Source organism: Strix uralensis, chromosome 11, assembly GCF_047716275.1.
Source record: "Strix uralensis isolate ZFMK-TIS-50842 chromosome 11, bStrUra1, whole genome shotgun sequence".
In the NCBI taxonomy this organism is placed as follows: Eukaryota; Metazoa; Chordata; class Aves; order Strigiformes; family Strigidae; genus Strix; species Strix uralensis.
In genome coordinates this window covers 24,630,876-24,650,454 of record NC_133982.1, presented here as the reverse complement: position 1 = coordinate 24,650,454, position 19,579 = coordinate 24,630,876, and positions in this window count along the sequence as shown.

Sequence of the window (19,579 nt, the reverse complement as noted above, 5' to 3'; positions counted from 1 at the left end):
ATGTATTTTGCTATATATTTGTATTGTAATTCCTTTAATGGAAGGAATGTCTTATTATTATAAATACTAGTACTTATTTGTTAGATCAACATGCATAGCTAGGTATGTGAGGAGGGAAGAAACAATTTTTAAATATTCCCAAAATATTTCCTACACATTTTTGTTATCAAGAATTCGTTCCCTATCTTTAAGACAACATTACTCAATTGGAGAATAAAAATTGTCATTTATATAACTGAGTAGCAAATCATAAGCACAAATAGTGATCAGTTCTCAATGGTTCATAAACTGCAAGTAGTTACCAGGAAATAATTCATAGTACCATTGAAGAGTGGGGAAAAAATAAATTTCCAATTTTTTTTTTTTTACAGTAATGGAGATGGAAGCAGGGATGTTTTTCTACAAAGGTATTCATTGTGCATTGTTAGCCTAATTCTCAATTCTTCAGTGTTTTGAAGGCAGATAAACTTCTGGCTAATGTTGTGTTCAGGAGCGAAATTTTAATAGGTGAGAATGAATGCTCACTAGATGTGAGGTTGACATGTAATATCAATTTTTGCTCTGTTTGAAAAAACTCCAGATTTTTGAACATTGATTTTTTTCCACTGTTTAAAGTAATGGAAAATAAAGAGTTTTTAAGGAAACTAATCTCCCACCTTCAGAGCAAGGTAGAGGCTGGGTAATGGTTAAATAGCTGTAAGCTGCATTAGTCTTGGGCAGTATTTCTAATGCTGATGTTGTCAAAGACTACTTTTTTGTTAATCTACATGTTACCCATATTAAAGAGAAAGTTATTTTTTCTACTAAGAAAATGGTCATTGCTGGCAGAAATAGCTGTATTATTTGGGATGCTGTTCTCATTACTTCTAAGAGCAATAGATGCATATTCACACAAAACTGGCAAACTTCCAAGGGTTTCCCCGAGCAGGAGGACTAATGCAGTCTTTTAGAATTATTTTTTATTTATGTTGATTTCTTTTTCACAAACATAACACAAAGCTTCTAGTAGATTATCAGCACATAATATGACTTCCCAGTACAATAATTAGAGGACCTTCTCATCACCCCAGAGCTTAATGCACCTGCTTAATATGTCCCTGGTATCCTTCAGTTTGCCTTTAGCCTCCTCCCATGTCACTTACACGTCTGACTGGCCAAGAGACAGAATATTTGCTGTGGCAGATATAGAGCTGTGCACATGCTGTTTGCCCAACTGGCTGTCCTTGCTTCACACAATACTGACTTCTACTTTCCTTTCCTACAGTGGGAAACTGGCTCTTTATTGGTCACTGCTTCTCATAAAAAACTGTCTTTGAAATATACACAGGTTAATAGAGTTTAATGGCTTAATGTGCTTTTTTTTTTTTTTTTTTTTAAGGAAATCAAGGTAGTGGGTATGAACTTCTTTTTAGGGTAATTGCTGTCCATAGCAAGTGAAAAAAGAACATCTTAATTTTCACATAATGATTAGTGGAAGCAGAGCTCATACTGAATAGACTAGATCCTTCTCATTTCTGTTAATCTCTAGCTGGTATATTTGAAGCTGCATAAAGATACACTGTAGAGTTGTTATGAATCTAAAGTAATGCATTAATAATTCATCTCCTAGAATTCCTTGGCTGGAAGGAAGTGAAATACAAAGTTTATTATTTATTTCAGCATTTTTTGGTTATAGCCTGCAAGTGAGAACTATAGAAAAAGATTACAGGGGAGCACAGAAGTTTTAAATAACAATAATTAGTAAAGTGATTATATAGAACAGTGCTTGAAACATTTCCAAAATTGCAAAGATTATTTTGTTGTGAAGTGTGCATTCTCACTTTATTTTATCTCTTCATCAATTTTTAGAGAAGAATGATTTTATCCTAGAGTCTTGATTCTGCTCAAATCATATACTCATATTCTTTCTCAGAGGAATGATTTAGCTTATGGAAATTTGGCTGTGTATATTATGTTCCTATATTCTGGATTTACTTTATCTGAGGTCTTTGAGCCACAGTAGAGGTAATAATTTAGTAGGAAAAACATAAACACTGAAAATAATGTCTCTGCACTAGAAGAGATATCACCGTGTTGGGGGTTAATCAAGCAAGATATTGTAAATAACGTTTTCTGAGTGGTTTTAATAACCAGTTGTATGAATTCACTTTACTATACAAAACCATGGTAATAGTATTATGTTATATTAAGTATATTACTATATATATAACCAATTACATAACAATATAATTATACATGATGTATTATGTATTATGTTACTCATAATTGTATATTTATTGACAACTACTAGTTAAAATAATATAGTAATTATTATTAATATAATATCTGCAGAAATGCAGATTATATAGTTATTAGAACTGTGGTAGTACTAGCCTTCCTCATTTTTAGTAAAATCATATGAGTACCAACATTAAAAAAAAAAGTCCTCAAATGTGCTGGGCAATTTGTTTCAGAAGCTGTGAAAAACTATTGGAGCAGCCATTTTAGACTGGCTTCTGATTAATAGGGGGGAACTACAAAGCTAAGTTGAAAGCACAAGGTAAAAAAAAATCATAAAAGATAGAACTCACTTTTCAATGAAAAGAAGATATTGGAGCAGCAGAATAATACATTTCAGCGAAACAGACTTCCACAAATTCAGGGAATTGATTTGTAGGATTTCTTGGGAAGATAAGCTAAAGGATAAAAAAGTGCAGCTGCTGAGGGAGATTGAGAGTTTGCTTTTGTACATGTTATACACTGTGGAGGTGAAATAGGAGTGATAGAAACAGACCCTAATGCCTGTATAAGGAGCTCTTCACTGACTTGAAGATCAAATAGAAATCATACAAAATGGGGAAGAAGAACATATAACTAAGGGTAAATACAAAGGAATAGAACAAATCTGAAGGGATAAAATTGGATAGGAATTCCAATTAAGACAGGACATGCAAGGTAGCTGGCAACAAGGCTAGAATCAAGAGGAAACAAAGTATATTTTCACTTCTAAACATAAAAAGCATAAATTCTCTGATTCAGAGAAGGCTAAAGTGTCCTATAACTTTTCTCCAAAAATGCTTAGTGTCTCAGTATTTACAAAGATTCATGTTAACAAAGAAATAGAAGTTTAGGTCCATTTACCTAAACCAAATATTTTGGGATACTTCAGGGACAAATGTACAAGTTGGCAGGATCTGACTAAATTCTCCTTCCAATACTTTGCAAAACGGAGCTGAAGTCACTTTTGAACTTTATCTTTTTGAACGAACGCAGCCAGCTGCTCTGCAGGGGTGTCAGTACAACTATGCTGGTTGATCTGGCCTATTCATCCTGGGGAACAATCACCTTCCCTAGCTCCAAGGGAAGTCCTAATTCAATGATCTTTCATATTGGGGGTTTTCAAATACACAGTTCCAGTCTTGCTTTGGACTTTCCTCTAGTTTAAATGTGGTTCACGGAGTTTTGATTAAGGCCTAAATCTGTTTATGAGGGACAGTGGTTGATTTGCAGCAAATAACAGAGAGCCCTTGCTTCCCTCATACTTTCTAGCTAATGATGTTTGCTATGCTACTTTTGATAGTATGGCTATTAGCCAACTTTATCTCTTTATCATTCTCTCTCTTTATTTTGTTTGTGGTTTGGTGGGGGTTTTTTTAAGAAGTGGAAATATTTCTTCTAGCAATGAGCAATATTGCAAGTGTGTTAAGATTTTTACATTAAGATGAACTGGGGGATAAGTAAAATGAAGTGTCCAGGTTTATAATAAGGGCAGATGCAGGAATCTTTGCGTGCTCCTGAAGATGAATAAATTCACTGGCTCCTAAAACAATAAAGTACCAACTAGAGCAGAATCTTAGTTTCATGTAAAAGTGTCCTTTTACACAGTAAAGGTGAAGTCAAATTGGAAATTAAATATAAAGCTCAAGAGTGAGATGGAAAGTGGAACATAGTCCAGCAGATGTTTTTAAGGTATATATTTGAGATTAGAAACAGAGGAGGATCCAATGACCAAGGATAGGGACCGAGAGAGAAAGCAGCAGGAGTTGGAGTAGAGTAGTGGTACAACTAAGCATGCACTCAGTTTCTGCTGATGCCTGTTTTTGTAAATTGAATGCACCATGAGTTTCTAACTGCATCACAGCACAACCTCATCTTGATCTCAGCACAATTGAAGGACTGTGTGTTAAGTAAATCTTAAGAGAGAAGGAATTGAGCTAAAAAGGGCCAAAACAAGACTGCCTTGCAGCTTATGGAGAACCTGATCTTACAGTGAGCTATTATCCCTCTGTAACAATTTAGCACTAATTGACATACTTTTCTGTGTATTTCTGCCACATGTGTGTATGCTTATTATTTCTCTTTCACATAAATGTTAACTGACATATAGCTAGTGTACTGAGCTGTGGAAATGGTTGGATCAAAGCATTGATTTTTTTTCTTTTGTATTGAGTGTTAACTCTTATTAAATTACTTTAAAGCAATTGAATAACTCACTTGAAGTTGTTCTGATTGATTTTTCAGGCAAGGCTAAGGTTAAAGAAGGAACATATCACTGTCCACTTTTTCCAGTACAATCTTACTATATAGATAATGTATAAACTTTTTCCCTGGACTAAAACATAAACACATAGTGATTTTTTTTTTTTTCATTTTGTTGCTAAGAGTTTACATGCTTCTCAGGATGGAAAGTCATGTAAGTCCTACAAGTGGAGAAGGATGTAAATAGCCAGGAAAATACTGATACACTTCTGTTACCAGAATGAGCTTATTAGAACTTGACTGGATAGTTCTGCATGCCACTTGTCCAGTCATCCAGTTTTTCTTCTGAGACCTCTCTGACATTTGCTCTAGTACGGCTGCTTCTGGCTCTGTAAAGTGTAATGGCTAGCTTTAGATTTTTCTGTTTTCTTCTGACAATACAATATATGGTGGTAGAACTGCTGTTTATTAACCTCTTCCTCTTCTGAGAGGTGGTGATGGTGACAGATTACCATTAATCACATACACTTGTAAACATTTCAACTAGAAGTAACCAGAAGAGTAGAACAATTATTCCTGCTAACTTTCTCCATATGATTCTTTGACATTATAGGCAGGTCAGCATGAAAATACTTTCATTCTTCATTTGAGCAAAAGTTGATGCAGTTCTGTGTTAGGACTCCATCATGACCGATTTCCTTTGCAGTCAGTTTATACATCTTTTCTTTTTCATTTATTTCTTAGTGTTCTATGTAAAATACGAATGTTCTTCCAATGCTGCACATAGTGTGAAATCCTCTTTGTTTTTACAAAGTGTCAAGTTTTTGTGCCCTGCATTTGCACTTATTAAAGTGAATGTCAGTCGTCACATTCCAAACTTGTTATCTTTCTCTTTCACAAAATGTGTGTGGAATTTTCCCATGAGAGAGTGACTGTTGTTAACTGGGCTCTTTGGCAAGTATTTTTATGCTGAGGAACCAGATGGATGGGCATCAGAGTATTATACCTTCTTGTTTAAAATTGCATGAACTGGAGACCATTTCTTGTTAATTGAATTAGTGAGGTCAGTGAGATCTTTCTATTAAGAGTAATTTTGGCCTTTGCATAATTTTGCATTCTTATAAGCATTTATTCTGAATTTAAGAGCAGTGTAATAATTCCTGGCTAAGAACTTCAGAGATTTAAATGTTGAAATGAGTATTTGCGATGATACAGCAAGTCTTTCTAGAATTCACAGTTTTTGCAAAAACTTAATTATTTTAGATTCACAGGCGAACTATATCCTGGATTTTAACTTTGTGTTTCACAGGTGTTATTTCATAAAAAATAAACAAATACCCCAACTCCTTTCCTCAAACCAAACCCCAATTTCTCTCTCTCCTCATTCTGACATCCCAAAAAGCTAGTATAGTACTAAGAAGTTTGGCTGGTATTTATCCCATGAACAGGGATTTGGAAAAAATGCATGGGATGCTTTTTTCTCTTCTCATTTTGTATAGTATGTTGTTTTGTTCTCCTCTCAGACCTAACTTCTATTTTATGTGTTTACCTTATATCTTACTTGTGGTAAGGGTTTTAGCATTATATGTGCTTAAGTAATGGCATTTGCCCCCCAAAGATGATTGTTTTCAGGACAGACCAAAAAAGCAAACCAAAACTAAATTGACAATGTCTTTAATGAAACAACTTTTGAGGTAGAAGATAAATTATGGTGAGATCTTGGAAATGCTACTTGATGTGGAGAGAACCTGACCAGAAGTAGACATGTAATAGATTTTTAACTGTTTTCTATTGAGGTAGCCTATGAAATGGGGAATTATGGAGTAATGCAGTGCATCTATAAGAATAGTTCTCATTTTTAAGGGTGCTGTTACAAGAAGAGTTATTTTATCTCTTGGAGAAATCACTGTAATTGCTTAATGAGCCTGACAGAGGTTTTCCACACAAGCTGCATTTCTGCTATGTTTCTAAGATGGACCTGTGAGAATTCAGTGCTGTTCAGTCTGTTGCCACTGAGCCGCAGGGTCACCTTCAGGCAGTGCAAATGTAAAGCTGGAAAAAACCGCTACGATTCGGAAAGAAAACCAAAGCCCTTTATAATTATCTGCTTTAAATTGTCCAGACTTTGCAGGAAAACTCATAGGGTGTGGGTATGATGACTCCATAAAGGTCACCTAGTGGGATTTCAATGTAAATTATTTCGTAGAGGAATTTGCTCCAATCCTCCAGTGCGAAAAAGAATGTGTAGAATCCAGGCTCTAGAGTACTTACTGTTCTTTCATAGCACAATTCAAACTGAAAGAGTTCCGCAGAGTGAGTGGGAAACCACACCGTTTCTGGGTACTACACCATTCTGTTACTACAGAATACCATGCAAAAAGCTTGGTGGTTGTTTCAGATAACCTAAATTTTTTATCTGATCAACAGCTGCAATTTTAACATTATTTGACATGCTGCGCATATATTACCTTAGCTGCTGTTTAGAAGCAGCCCATGAAGACAGCTTACTGTGAATTTTGAATACTTTTTTTTTTAAATGTTGATTATTATTCTTTCCTTGGTTATTTCTGGCTTCCTTAAGAGCTAGAAGCAACCTGAGAATTGGTGTTTCTTGGCATGTCAAAACCTTTGTGTCAGACTAATCCCAAAGTAGAAATTAAAAAGAGATATTTGAATGGACATTCATATCCTTTGATTCCTAAGGCAGGCTGCTTAGGGTGAAGGCACCGGAAATGAGAAGGTCATTTTTAGATTAAAACAGTCTGTTCTGTTTCTGCCAACAATAGGAGTTATTTTTCATAGCTGCTGAAAGTCAAGAACCCTTGCAAAGTGGTTTACTTTGGGAATTCTATTGAAATCAAACCTGCAGGGGAAACTGTAAGCTGAGAAGAAGTAAGTGAAACCATCTCCTGCACATCCAGGTGCAGAACAGAATGCATTTGCCTTACTTTTAACAAGTGGCATGTTGTAAGTCTTCCCTGTGGGTGGTGAGAACAGCTCAAAACGAACCTGAACCTAGGTGCAGGTCAGTAAATACTAGCAATGTAATTTGCATTTTGGATGTAGTCTATAAATTTTCTCACTCTAGAGCCTGTTGCTCCCTCAACACTGCTGGGTCTTTGATTATTAAAGGGTTATTTGCTGGTGGAAAAAACCTGACAGGCAATTACTTGCTTATAGTGACTATCATGTAGGTGCCTGAATGGTCCATAGGGTTTTTAAAACTGATTTTAAAGTTCCCAGGTGCCAAAAATGCTTTTGTTTTTAAAAGCTGTGCTTTCTAATTCTAGAATATAAACAATATAATCTTGCAAGTTACATAATAAGATCAGTGTTATTTGATAATATGCATATATATTCTTCATATAAATTTCTGTATTATCTGAGGGCCTTTGTTTTCAGTGTTTTGTTTGTCTTCATATACTGAGCTTTTACAATTGCATTGTATTATCTTTCCTTTCCTTATCATTTCCAGACTTAAAAAAAAAAGGTAAAAAAAGAGTAATCCCCCAAATGATGTGGCTAACTAGAAATGATCTTTTTCACATGCCAGGGGAGAAAATATGAATCAGAACAAGGAGACATAGTTTATATTGGAAACAAGATCTATTATTTTAGGCTAAAGAAATACAAGTGATTAATTATCTTTGTGATATTCATACAGCATAATTACATCATAACAAAGCAGTAAAGAGTATTATTGAGCTTGCTAATTCTGAGTGAAAAAACCCAAACCCCATAATTCTCTGCTCCAAACCAAATATATCTGGATTCTCTCCCTTCAACTCTGAACATGAAGTTGTGATAAATATGTGCAGGTCAGACAGTGAGGGTGGATAGTCTAATTACTGTCCACAGCTGGGCAAAAATTAGGGAAAAGATGGGAAACAGCTGTGCCCACAGGGCTGGGGAGGGGCACTGGGGTGAGCCCTGTGCTACCAGTCAGAGGCTGCAGCTGCTGTGGGGAGCCCCGCCGAGGGGTGCAGAGGTGAGGGGAGATCCACCAAGGGGTGGCAGGTGAGAGTGGGTGGAGGGCTGAGGGGAGCCTCCCTGGGCAGGGCAGCACCTGAGAGAAGGTTCTGGAGCCAGCAGGGTGCAGCTGGGGACAGGTGGTTGTGGTGGCAGCAGCTGGAACTTCAGGGTTGCAGGTCAGTTCCTGGGCTGCTGTTAGTAAAACTTAGGAGTCCTCTCTCTAGTTCCTCTGAGTCTTCTCAGCTTAAAATATGAAATATTTTCTGACTTATTAGGGACTTGATGCAGGAGAAGGTGTCAGCAGGTCTACCACCAAACTCGGCCTGGCTTGGGGTGTCCAATAAAACAGGGATGTATCCAGCAGAACTGGGACTTGCCCTGAGAGGGGCAGAAAATGGCGTCGGGGAGGAACTGCCAGCAGGAATATGGCGGTCAGCTGAGGAAGATGGTGCCAGAGGGGAAAAGGCAACTGTCTGCTCTGTATCTTTTGGACTATGGTAAGCCAAAGATTTCCATGTTTCCATTTTCCATGCAGAAGAGGAGAGGAGAGTTCTAGGAGATAAAGGAAATGGGACCTGATTTTGTGGTGTGAGTCATCCTCTGCTGTGTTAAACTGGTGGGAGTGAGCCCCCTTATCCCCAGGGAGAGGGGGTGCCATGAAACAAAATGAATCCCATACCCACCAAAATGTATGTGTTACTGTACAAATTAAACCTCTTGAGGGAATTGGTTGAGATTCTGTAGTTTATTTATGGAATTACTTATCTAGAGAGCTACATTTTCTAGCTCAAGTCCCAGCTTGTGACACAAAATACCATAAGCGCTTGTGAACTGAGGGATGTCAAGGAATAGAAGTCTCACCAGACTCATCAGAGTAACTTTTTTAGTTCTGAATTCTGATCTAGAAATAAATTTGGCAAAGATAGTGATAAATCCTTAAGTTCATTATAATGTCTAACCATTGTGATTAGTCTGGGACAAGCATTTATGAAATATTTTTCTGTTATCAAAAGTAGACATTTGTTTTGGCACCTGTTGATTGAATCAACTATTTTCTTGAAATTTCCTGGACATATTTGAAAATGTGGAATTATTTAACCTAAACAAGATGAGATGTAACTTTGTAAGCAGAAACAGCTAACAGTAGAAAAATGTAACTGTCGGCTTAATTTTTCAGATAATGTGCTAATTTATTCATTTCAGTGGAAAACTAAAGCCACCACTTCTCACTCTAATGGCTCTGTTCAGCAGTAAACATTCAGTACTCATAATATAATTTGGAAATATCACCACTTTCCAACTTTTTCTTCCCAAAAGAAGTAAAACTTAGCTTCTACCCTCTCGACCTTTCTCATCTGAATTCTTTCAATGAGGCTTTTAATAGGATTTCTTTATTATAATTTATGCTGGGTTCATGCCTGCTTTGTGCTGCATGCTGGCTATATTTTCCATTTGCCAAGGAAAGAAATGAAAGGATACTGAAAGAATGAAGGTTGTTATGGTCTATTGGGAGAGCATCAACCTTAGATGCTTGTGATGAGAATCATCCCCCCCTTAGTTCTTAGCAGATCTTAACTTTCATTTCTAAAAAATGAATTTTCTTTTTTTTTCCCTGGAAGTCTCAAGTGGCTTCTGGGATTGAAAACTATTATTATCTTCCTCACCTTCTGCTCCTAAGATGCTCTCCCTCATTGATGTCACTCTGATGAGTAACTGAAATACTAAGTATGTAATTCCTATGTTAGGTTCCAGTTGTATGGCTGTGCTGTATGGTTAATGGTATTGCAAGAGTGTCAGGGTGAAAGAATAATGTGAAACAGCATTTGATCAAAAAAACCAAACCCCAAAACAGTAATGATGGGAAATTTTGGTTGCTTTTTTGATTCTGTAAGTGGCAACTACAAAAAATCCATTTGCATCCACCTCTGACAGTTTTAAAAGTTATTTATGAGTTGTTGTCTGTCAGTGCAGTCAGGCAAACATCATGGAATCTGTGCAGAGTGTATTTACAGATTCATACAATTCAAATCAGTAGTTAGGCTGTCAAGTGTCTGGCAAGATAGAGAGGTGTTATCTTGCAGGCATTAACATTATGTGAATGACAGCTTGTACTGTCATTCTTAAAAGGAATGTGTGCTTCTCAAATTAAGGAAAGGTGGGGGGGCTCAGCATGCCTGTGTTGAAGGATGAAGAATGTGATGTACTAACTCTTTCTTTCACTCAGGGCAGCCTACATTAAAAAAAACCCCAAACTTGTGCAAGGCCAAGACACAAAACTTGCACTCAAATACTGCATCTGCACTTAAGCTGTATTTAGGTTCTTGGGTAGTTAGATCCTAGTGCAGCCATCATCTGGTATGTAACTTGCAACTAGTCAGATCAATACATTTTCACTTCTGAGATGGATCATATGCTTCTTAATTTGAGGTTGTATTTTCACTCCTCAGAAATCTCTTGCTTCAATATTTCTTGATTTTGTTGTGACAAATCACTCTTAGGAGTAGAAATGATGATCTTGTCTGGTAGGTTTCAAATATATTTGAAGATAAAATAAATTGAGCATTAAATATAAATAATTTGTATTCTTAAAAGTACAGAAGATAGATGTTTATATTTTAATCACATCATTTTACATCCTTTATATTATAGTAGTTTTATTTATTATAGATATACATCATGCCGGTTCAACATGTTTTTTATTCTGCAAGTAAGCTTAATTAGTCTGTCAACAAAATTATAGGAGAATGAATGATGGCTTTAAATATGACTTTATGCTTAGTTTTGTTTCTGTCATCTTCTAGCTTTCTTTTCTCTTTGGACTGCTTAAAGTAATGCTGTCTAGAGGCAGAATTACTTTCTAACATCCAGTTTTAGAAGTGAGCTATATTTTTATTGCTCTGAGCTAACAGAAAAGCACGATTTCCCTAGAGGCTGTTCCAAACAACTTTGTAAGAAAAGAGACAGAAATATTTCAGGAAACAGATTATCCCTGACAAATATATACAGCTGTCTAATAGAGCAACCTCCTCAGACCCCATCCATGTCATAGGATTTTTTTTTTCGGTCTCGGTAATCTTCTTACTTTTACAGAATCCAGTTTTTTATTCCATTAGTATGCATGTGTATATTCTAATAGACTATAAAAATGCTGCATGACCTACTTACTGAGAACCTGGTTTTACATCCCATTAGCGGGCATGTATTTTCACAGTAATAGACTTTTAAAAACACTGTGTGACCCATTTATTCTGCTTCATCAGTAACTCCCTATATAGTGTGTATCTATATATGTGTGTATATATATATATTTCCTTTTTCGTTGTTTGAGAAAATATGAGAAAACCTTCCAGTGCTGAACAAGAGTTCTGTGCTGTTTGAACTACTTAGACACTAATACGATACTTATTCTGCATAAAATAATTTGTGATACTTCAAGGCATTTGCAATAGAAGAAACTAGAATGTAGATAAAGCAATCTGTACTTGTAGGAGGATTAATATTGCAATGTAACCTGACCTATTTGAAAAGGAATCCTTCTTATTTTACTCATTTTTGATTCCCAGTTGAACTCACTCACACCTTATTTGACTCGGTTTTCTCTGATATTTACTCAAGACATTGAACAAAAAGGAATTCCTATAAATGAAGAAAGCACCTGTTTTTTCTTCCTTAGTGTAATTCTTGAAAATTGTGAAGGACCACATCTTTGGTTTAGAACCTGTCATCTATCTGTGTCATTTGGTGTGCTTTATTTTCCATGACACCCTCGATTTTTATAGACTTCTATCAAAATTCTCCTTTGTTCTTAAAGACTGAGGAGTCCATGTTGATTCTGATACAAAGCTATTTGATAGCTTTGCTCATCTTTGTCAGTCCTCTTTGTACTTTGCATTGTTCTATTTTATTCTCTTTGAGGACTGGGAGACCAAAAGTTGATGGTGTTTAAGATATCAATCCACCATGAACTGCATAATGATGTTTTTGGTCTTTGTTTCTTTCTTAATACTGCTTAAGATTCAATTTACTTTTTTGACTGCCATTGAACAGTACTCTGGTAGCTTCATGAAATCAACTATTATAACGCCAGGTCTGAAATCCAAGTGAAGGAACCCTCAGCTGAGAATTTATTGTATATACAAAGTGACCACTTCCCTGTTTGTATCATGGAATGTTATTTAAATTTAGCCTGATCTGCCATGGAGGGTACTTTGGCGGATCTTTAGTTCTTTTACCCAATATGTTTTCAAGGAGATAGTGTGTTGTGGCATAGTGCCATCCTTGGAGTGTCCCCAGTGCGCTATGGGTTTATATAATCTGTGCAGAGGTCCATCTGCTTTCAGGCATACCCTAGAGCATTTTATATCCTGAATCAGAAGAGTATGGTAGTGGTTTTATAATATCACTCTCTTTGTATCACCCATACTGGTGAGGAGCCTATGCACTGTATGAGGTAGGAGACTTGAAAACTTAAGGTTATACCTTGGGGTTCTCATCTGCTTGTGGGATAGAGTTATCCTAGGAACAGCTGTGCCACTTAAACCTATAGAGTTGGTCTGGCCCTGGATTGACTGACTTATTGTCCTTCCCTACATGCACCCGATAGTCACTGGTTTATAGCCACAATGCAACTCAGAGATGAGTCCCAGAATTCAAACAGAAGATACAGATATTCTAGTGCCAAGAATAAATGGGCATAGCACAGAGGAGGACAGAGTGATCGAGTTCAAAGGATTTTTAAAACTATGTGAACACTAGTAAGAGAGGGTATTGTAGTGTCTGGGAGTATTAATGTGTCATTGGTGTGAAGTTAATCCACTGAATTAATCGTATTTAATTTGGGGGGTTTTAATTTGTACTTCTGAGGCAGAAGCAACTGCATGGAGGAATTAAACAAATGCATATGAGCAGGTTGCTTTATTGTACTACATCAGCACATAAATGTTTCCCCTTCTGTTTTATTACCGGGGCTTATCTCTTTATTTATTTTAAACATTATATCTAGGTTTATTAATTGCAGTATTGGTTTTCTTAGTGTAACAGGAGAAGTTCTTCTATTGAGTGGCATTATAAGATCAATGTTGTAGCTAACTCCTGATGCAGTTAACATAATTGATCTGCAGTTAATCACCACATACTAGTAGGGAATATTACCATATTAAATAGTTTTTCTACCAACAATATGTGACCTACAAGCTAATGTTTAGAAGATGGCCATTTTATTTTGGCTTTTCCGTTTGGGAACTTGGAGTGTGAAGAACTCAAAATAATTGATTTCATTTGGAAGCTTTACATTAAAGTCTTGATGAAGCCTGACCTTAATGCCAGGAAAGTTAATGGAGCAGATCATCTTCAGTGCCATCACATGACATGTACAGGACAACCAGGTGATCAGGCCCAGTCAGCATGGGTTTATGAAAGGCGGGTCCTGCTTGACTAACCTGATCTCCTTCTATGACAAGGTGATCCTCTTAGTGGATGAAGGAAAGGCTGTGAATGTTTACCTAGACTTTAGTAAAGCATTTGACACCACTTTTTGAACCAACTTTTTGTTGGGTAAAAAACTGGCCAGATAGTTGAGCCCAAAGAGTGGCGGTGAATGGAGCTAAATCCAGTTGGTGGCCGGCCACAGGTGGTGTTCTGCAGGGCTCAGTACTGGGGCCAGTTCTCTTTAATATCAATGATTTGGATGAGGGGATTGAGAGCACTCAGTAAGTTTGCAGATGACACTAGGTTGGGCAGGACTGTTGATCTGCTTGAGGGTAGGAAGGCCCTACAGAGGGATCTGAGCAGACTGGATTGATGGGCTGAGGCCACCTGTATGAGATTCAGCAAGGCTCAGTGCTGGGTCCTACACTTGGGTCACAACAACCCCATGTGACACTACAGGCTTGGGGCAGAGTGACTGGAAAGCTGCCCAGTGGAAAAGGACCTGGCAGTGTTGGTCAGATGGCTGAATGTCAGCAGTGTGCCCAGGTGGCTAAGAAGGCTAACAGCATCCTGGCTTGTATCAGAAATAGTGTGGCCAGCAGGACTAGGGAAGTGATTGCCCCCCTGTACTTGGCGCTGGTGAGGCTGCACCTTGAATACTGCATTCAGTTTTGGTCCTCTCACTATAAGAAAGTCATTGAGGGGCTGGAACATGTCCAAAGAAGGGCAACGAAACTGGTGAACAGTCTAGAGCACTGGTTCTCAAGCTGTGGTCTGTGGACCCGTGGGGGGCTGCAATGTCATCACAGGGGGTCTGCAAAGGCTTAAAGCAGGGCTGGGGAATATCCAGCCCAGAAACTTTTGGTCTAGCCTGTGGCAAGCACTGTGCCTCCTTTTCCTACAGCCTCCTCCCCTCACTGCTCCTCTCATACTCAAGCCCATCTTCCCCCCTGCCTGCCCTGACACGCTAGTGTATTTGGTGCTAGTGTTGTTGGTGGGACACACTTTAACTAGGCAGTTTTTCTCTTAAATACATTTTCTTAACCCAATGGCCCTCTTAGGGCCACAACAGGACAGGAGTCTGTTCCTCCAAGTGGTGGCCCTGGACCTGTAAACAAGAATATATGGTGACTGAACACAGACAAACAAGGGGGGAGGTGAGAAGAATTGTAAAAACTTTTCATCAAATTTTAATGTAAAAATTGACATCAAATTTGGAATTAGCGAGTTAAAATACCCTTTCCCAGTAAATACCTCAGACATGGTTAGTAATATGACATAGAAAAATATTACATTAAAATCTACCACTAGTTTTGTTTTGTAGCTGAGCTAAATTGATTTACTGCTTTGATTTGTCTCATGTGGGATCACATGATCTCTTCATTTTAAGTAGTAAATCTTTGTTTATATAACTTCTTGAGAATGTCCATCTGATTATTTGGCCAGTACTGTCGACATTCCTCCATTTGAGAGCAATCAGATTAGAGAATTGATAGGAATCTATCACTGATTCATCTGGCATTGGTTTAGATTAAGCTACTGTACCCAGTAGTTACTGAAACCGATTTCTTGGAAGTGAAGAATGAGGGGATTTCAGAAATTAAAACTTTAAGGTGAAGTGTTACAAGTATAGCATGCTAACATAGTTTTGCAAATACGAACTTCTGTTGCTTCTAGCAACAACAGTGATAGCCTTTTGGTATCGTATTTCATTGTTTACTCAAAATACAGTGGTGTAAAATATCCTGAGTACATCATTTACAATCTCCTCCATCTGTGAGTACACTGAAACAGTCTTGTTCTCCATCTGTCCCTTTTTTCCATCATATGGTTGATTCAGTAAAACCTATGGTTGTTTTCTTTGGAAGAGTCTCAAACAGAAAGTGAGTGAACACAACTAAGTGAAATCTTTAAGCATATTGCTATTTTAATAAACTGTATTCCTAATTTTAGCACTAGTGCTTTAGATTTTAGTAGTTCTGAATCAAATCCTGAGTATAAATTGACATGAGTTCTTTTTTCAGGGCTTTTAAAAATTTTTTATTTCATATGCTATAAAAAGACATTGGATCATGCTGTATTTATATGTCTGAGTGCTTTGAATCTAAAGCAGCTGCACAGGTACTGGGGATGCCAGTTAATTCTTTTAGCAATAGTGGGGATGATGTGTTCTATAGAGAAGTAAGAAAAGAGAAAACAGCTCAGTTTAAGATGTAATCATTTTAAAAAAAAAAATTAATGTGGTTTGTCTGTAGACAACTGATTTTTGTCTGTGAAGGGAACTTACTCCTACACTACACGTGTCTAGAAAACACTGCAAACCTTGGGGTCACTTATTCATGTAGAATTCTTTGTGTGATTCTAGCTTATCTCTTTATTTGTCCTTTGTCCTTGTTTTTTGTGTGTGTATTTCTACTGAAATAAGGCATGACTGATAACTCTGGAGGCTCATGTAACATTCAAGTTAGTGCCAGATGTAAGTCCTGTGAATGAAATTAGAAAATGAGATTCTAGGTTTTTTGGCTATTTATCTGGCATTACTTGTTTTAGTGCAGACAGTTCTAATTATCAATGGAATGACTGGGAAGATAATTTTTCCCACATCCCTCTTCTTTGTAATGTTTTCATGTGTAACTTTTTTTTAAACAACAGTACGTTCAAAGGCAGGTCTTTAAAGATGTATAGGTTAGCATCCTGCTATTCCTTTTAGTGCAATGCTACTTCTCTGCTGGTTCCATACTAATACAAGATGTTAAACATTGTTTAACACCTGAGGAAATAGGGTTGTATTATGCTGGAAAATGTAGCACTTAAAAGCATAAATACATTAACTGATCACTTTTCATGAACCACATTTAGTCTACAGATTATTTTGGTATACTAAATATAATAATTGCATTTAAAATTTGAAATCCAATTCTCCAATTCAAAGCTTTTTAGTCTTTCCTTTGGTTGTCTCTAGTCTGTCTCTACATTTTACCTAATATGAATTGGAAACACCATCTTTATTGAACATGTTGTCAGAATTATATAAGATATGCCAAAACTGCATTATTGTCTTGTACATTTGCATTAATACATCAGTATGTCTCCTAGAGATGGTTGACCTCTCCTTTCTAATCTTCCTGCTGTGCAGATGTCATCTGTTTTCTCTTATCACCTTACAATCGTCCTCTTAAGAGCTGGTTTAGGCTTTTCAAAACTGAATTTTGCTGTCTCAGGGTGCTGAGCCATTTTTGGTATACAAAGAGAGTGAATTGAACTGGGAAAAAATGTGGGGGAAGCAACTGGAGAGTCAGATGAGGACAGCAAGTGCTGTGTTGTTGAGGGAGGAGAGGAAAAACTGAGCGTTTTCATAGAAACGTAGAATATCCTGAGTCAGAAGGGACTATGAGGATCAATGCTTCCAACTCCTGACTCCACACAGGGCAATCTAAGAGTTAAACCATATATTGTCCCTCCATTAGCAGTTGCTCCCAATAATCCAGCCCCTACTGTGTCACCAGTGGAGTCTATTTTATCAGGCAGTGCGTTTAGACACTTGCCTGGGCAGGTGTCTATATTGCTATCTTTGACTTCATAGTCATTCAGTGACTACTACTCCTTCTATGCTGCTTTGCCAGTCACTTTTTTCTTCTGCCTCTTTGATTATCTAGTGTTATCAGAATTGTTTCTCAACTGTATTTCTGCTTCTGTTGTTGCTTCTTTTCCCTGTGCTCTGTCCTTGTTGACATCACTGTCATCTTCAATGGATGCCTGCCAAGGTTTCAGCTCAGCTACTTGCTGGTAATTTTGGCTATAAATATACCCCCCCCTCTTTTGACAAGCTCATAATAACTGAGAGAAACTATTATTCACACAAATCTGAAATTTTAACATGGGTGTTGTACAGTAGGGGTTTAGAAACATAAAATCCCACTTTGAAAAATACATCTGAAGAGCTGCTCCATGCAAAAACTGTAGAAGTGCCTTTATTTTGCTAGTCATTGGTAAGTAATGGCTGGTGCTTCTGTGTTCTATATAAATCTTTAGAGACGCTGTCTGTCATGTTTGTTGTATTTGCAGGAAGTCTAGCACAGCAAAGCCTCAAACTTGTTGACCTCTAGGTGCTGTCTCTGTAAATGGTAAATAACAGGGGTATGGTAGGTGTCAACAGATGGTACTATTACATGCAGTCTTTCAAGTAGGTTTTTTCCTTAGCCTATGAGCATATGTTCAGTCTTGGGAAGACATGCTGTGTTGCTGTTAGCTTTGGTTATGCAAGTTTCAGTATAGTGACAGGTCTTTTGGAGAGGGCATGTGAGAGCAGCAGGAGAATTTGCTCTCTACCCAGGTTTCTGATTAAATTCAGTTCTTGAGGTAGAGCTGCTCTTTGAGAACTACCCACTGCTGTTGGGCTTATTATTGAAAGAAGAGATCGCCTAGAGGCAATCTGATAACTTCTGTTGCAAGCCTTGAACAGAGGTCCTGCATAAATAGAACAAGTTACACTTAAATTATACCCAGATTTGATCTCACTTGTTTCTCCACCATTAGAAAGCTAACCCACAAACCCCCAAACATCTGCCATCATTTGAAGAGCAGTGTCAGAATGAATGCTGCTGCAGGAAGAAAGAGAAACAAGGAAAAAATATTTCACAATATCATATACATTGTGTATGGTATTTCATTTAAGTGATCTGTTTGACAAATTCCATGGACTCTATCAAGGGAGAAAGGGAAGGAAAAATAAGCAACTGAATATACGTGTGTTCTGGCAAGCAAATTTAATTTCATCATCAGCCATAGATGTAGGACGTCTTGGCAATACAGATAATTACATTCTTTGGTTAAGAGATGTAGATATTAGTGAAGGAAGAAAATGTGTTTTGATGTTTAAAGTACATGGAAATCGTGCTCCGTCTTCACCTGTACTTGTGCAGCCTAACAATGGTCCTTTTGTTAGTCATAGCCGTAGTTCTGTCATGCCCGTTGTTCTGCTATTAGAAATTAAAGATGAAAATTAAATTTTTTTGGTAAGAAATACTGTTATTCCACAGGTTTTATTTGGGGAAAGCCTGATAAGTGTATATATCTGTTAATATATGAATTTCAGTTTAATTTATGATGTTGTTATTGTCTTTCTCTTTGTAACATACCACAACTGTTGGAGAGAGAAAAACTTGGTCTTTGATAGTCTTTTCCTGGATAAGAAAAGGGTATTAAGAATGATCACCAGTTGACCAACTGGAGCGGCTGTGAAAAGTGCTGATGTCCTCATGTCTCACACTGGCTGCTACTCTGTGCATGAGTCACCCCCCCAGCTCTCCTTATGAAAAACAAGAGTTCTGCGTGTGGATGCCACATGATCTTTCACTTTGGTGGACTTGATGGGTAAAACCATGCTCACAAATGTAAGACATGCTAAGAACATAAAGCCTGAGCCAGGGGCTGGATTGGAAAATCAGCCTGGGAAGAAGGGAAGGTAATGCGGGAGGATGCTGAGACAAGTGGATGAAACATATATATATATATGCCCCCTTTTTTTAAAAATATTTTTTATTTTGAGCAATGCTAGTATATGAATTTTCCCTGCACTTGGTTCTTTCTTCAACCTTATGCCATCTCCTTGTTTATGCTAATACAGCAAACTAATTGAGGTTACAAACAACCTTTATCTGGAGCACATACAGGCTGAAAACCACTGAGAAAAGAGTGAGAGTGTATCGAAGTTTGCCTAGCT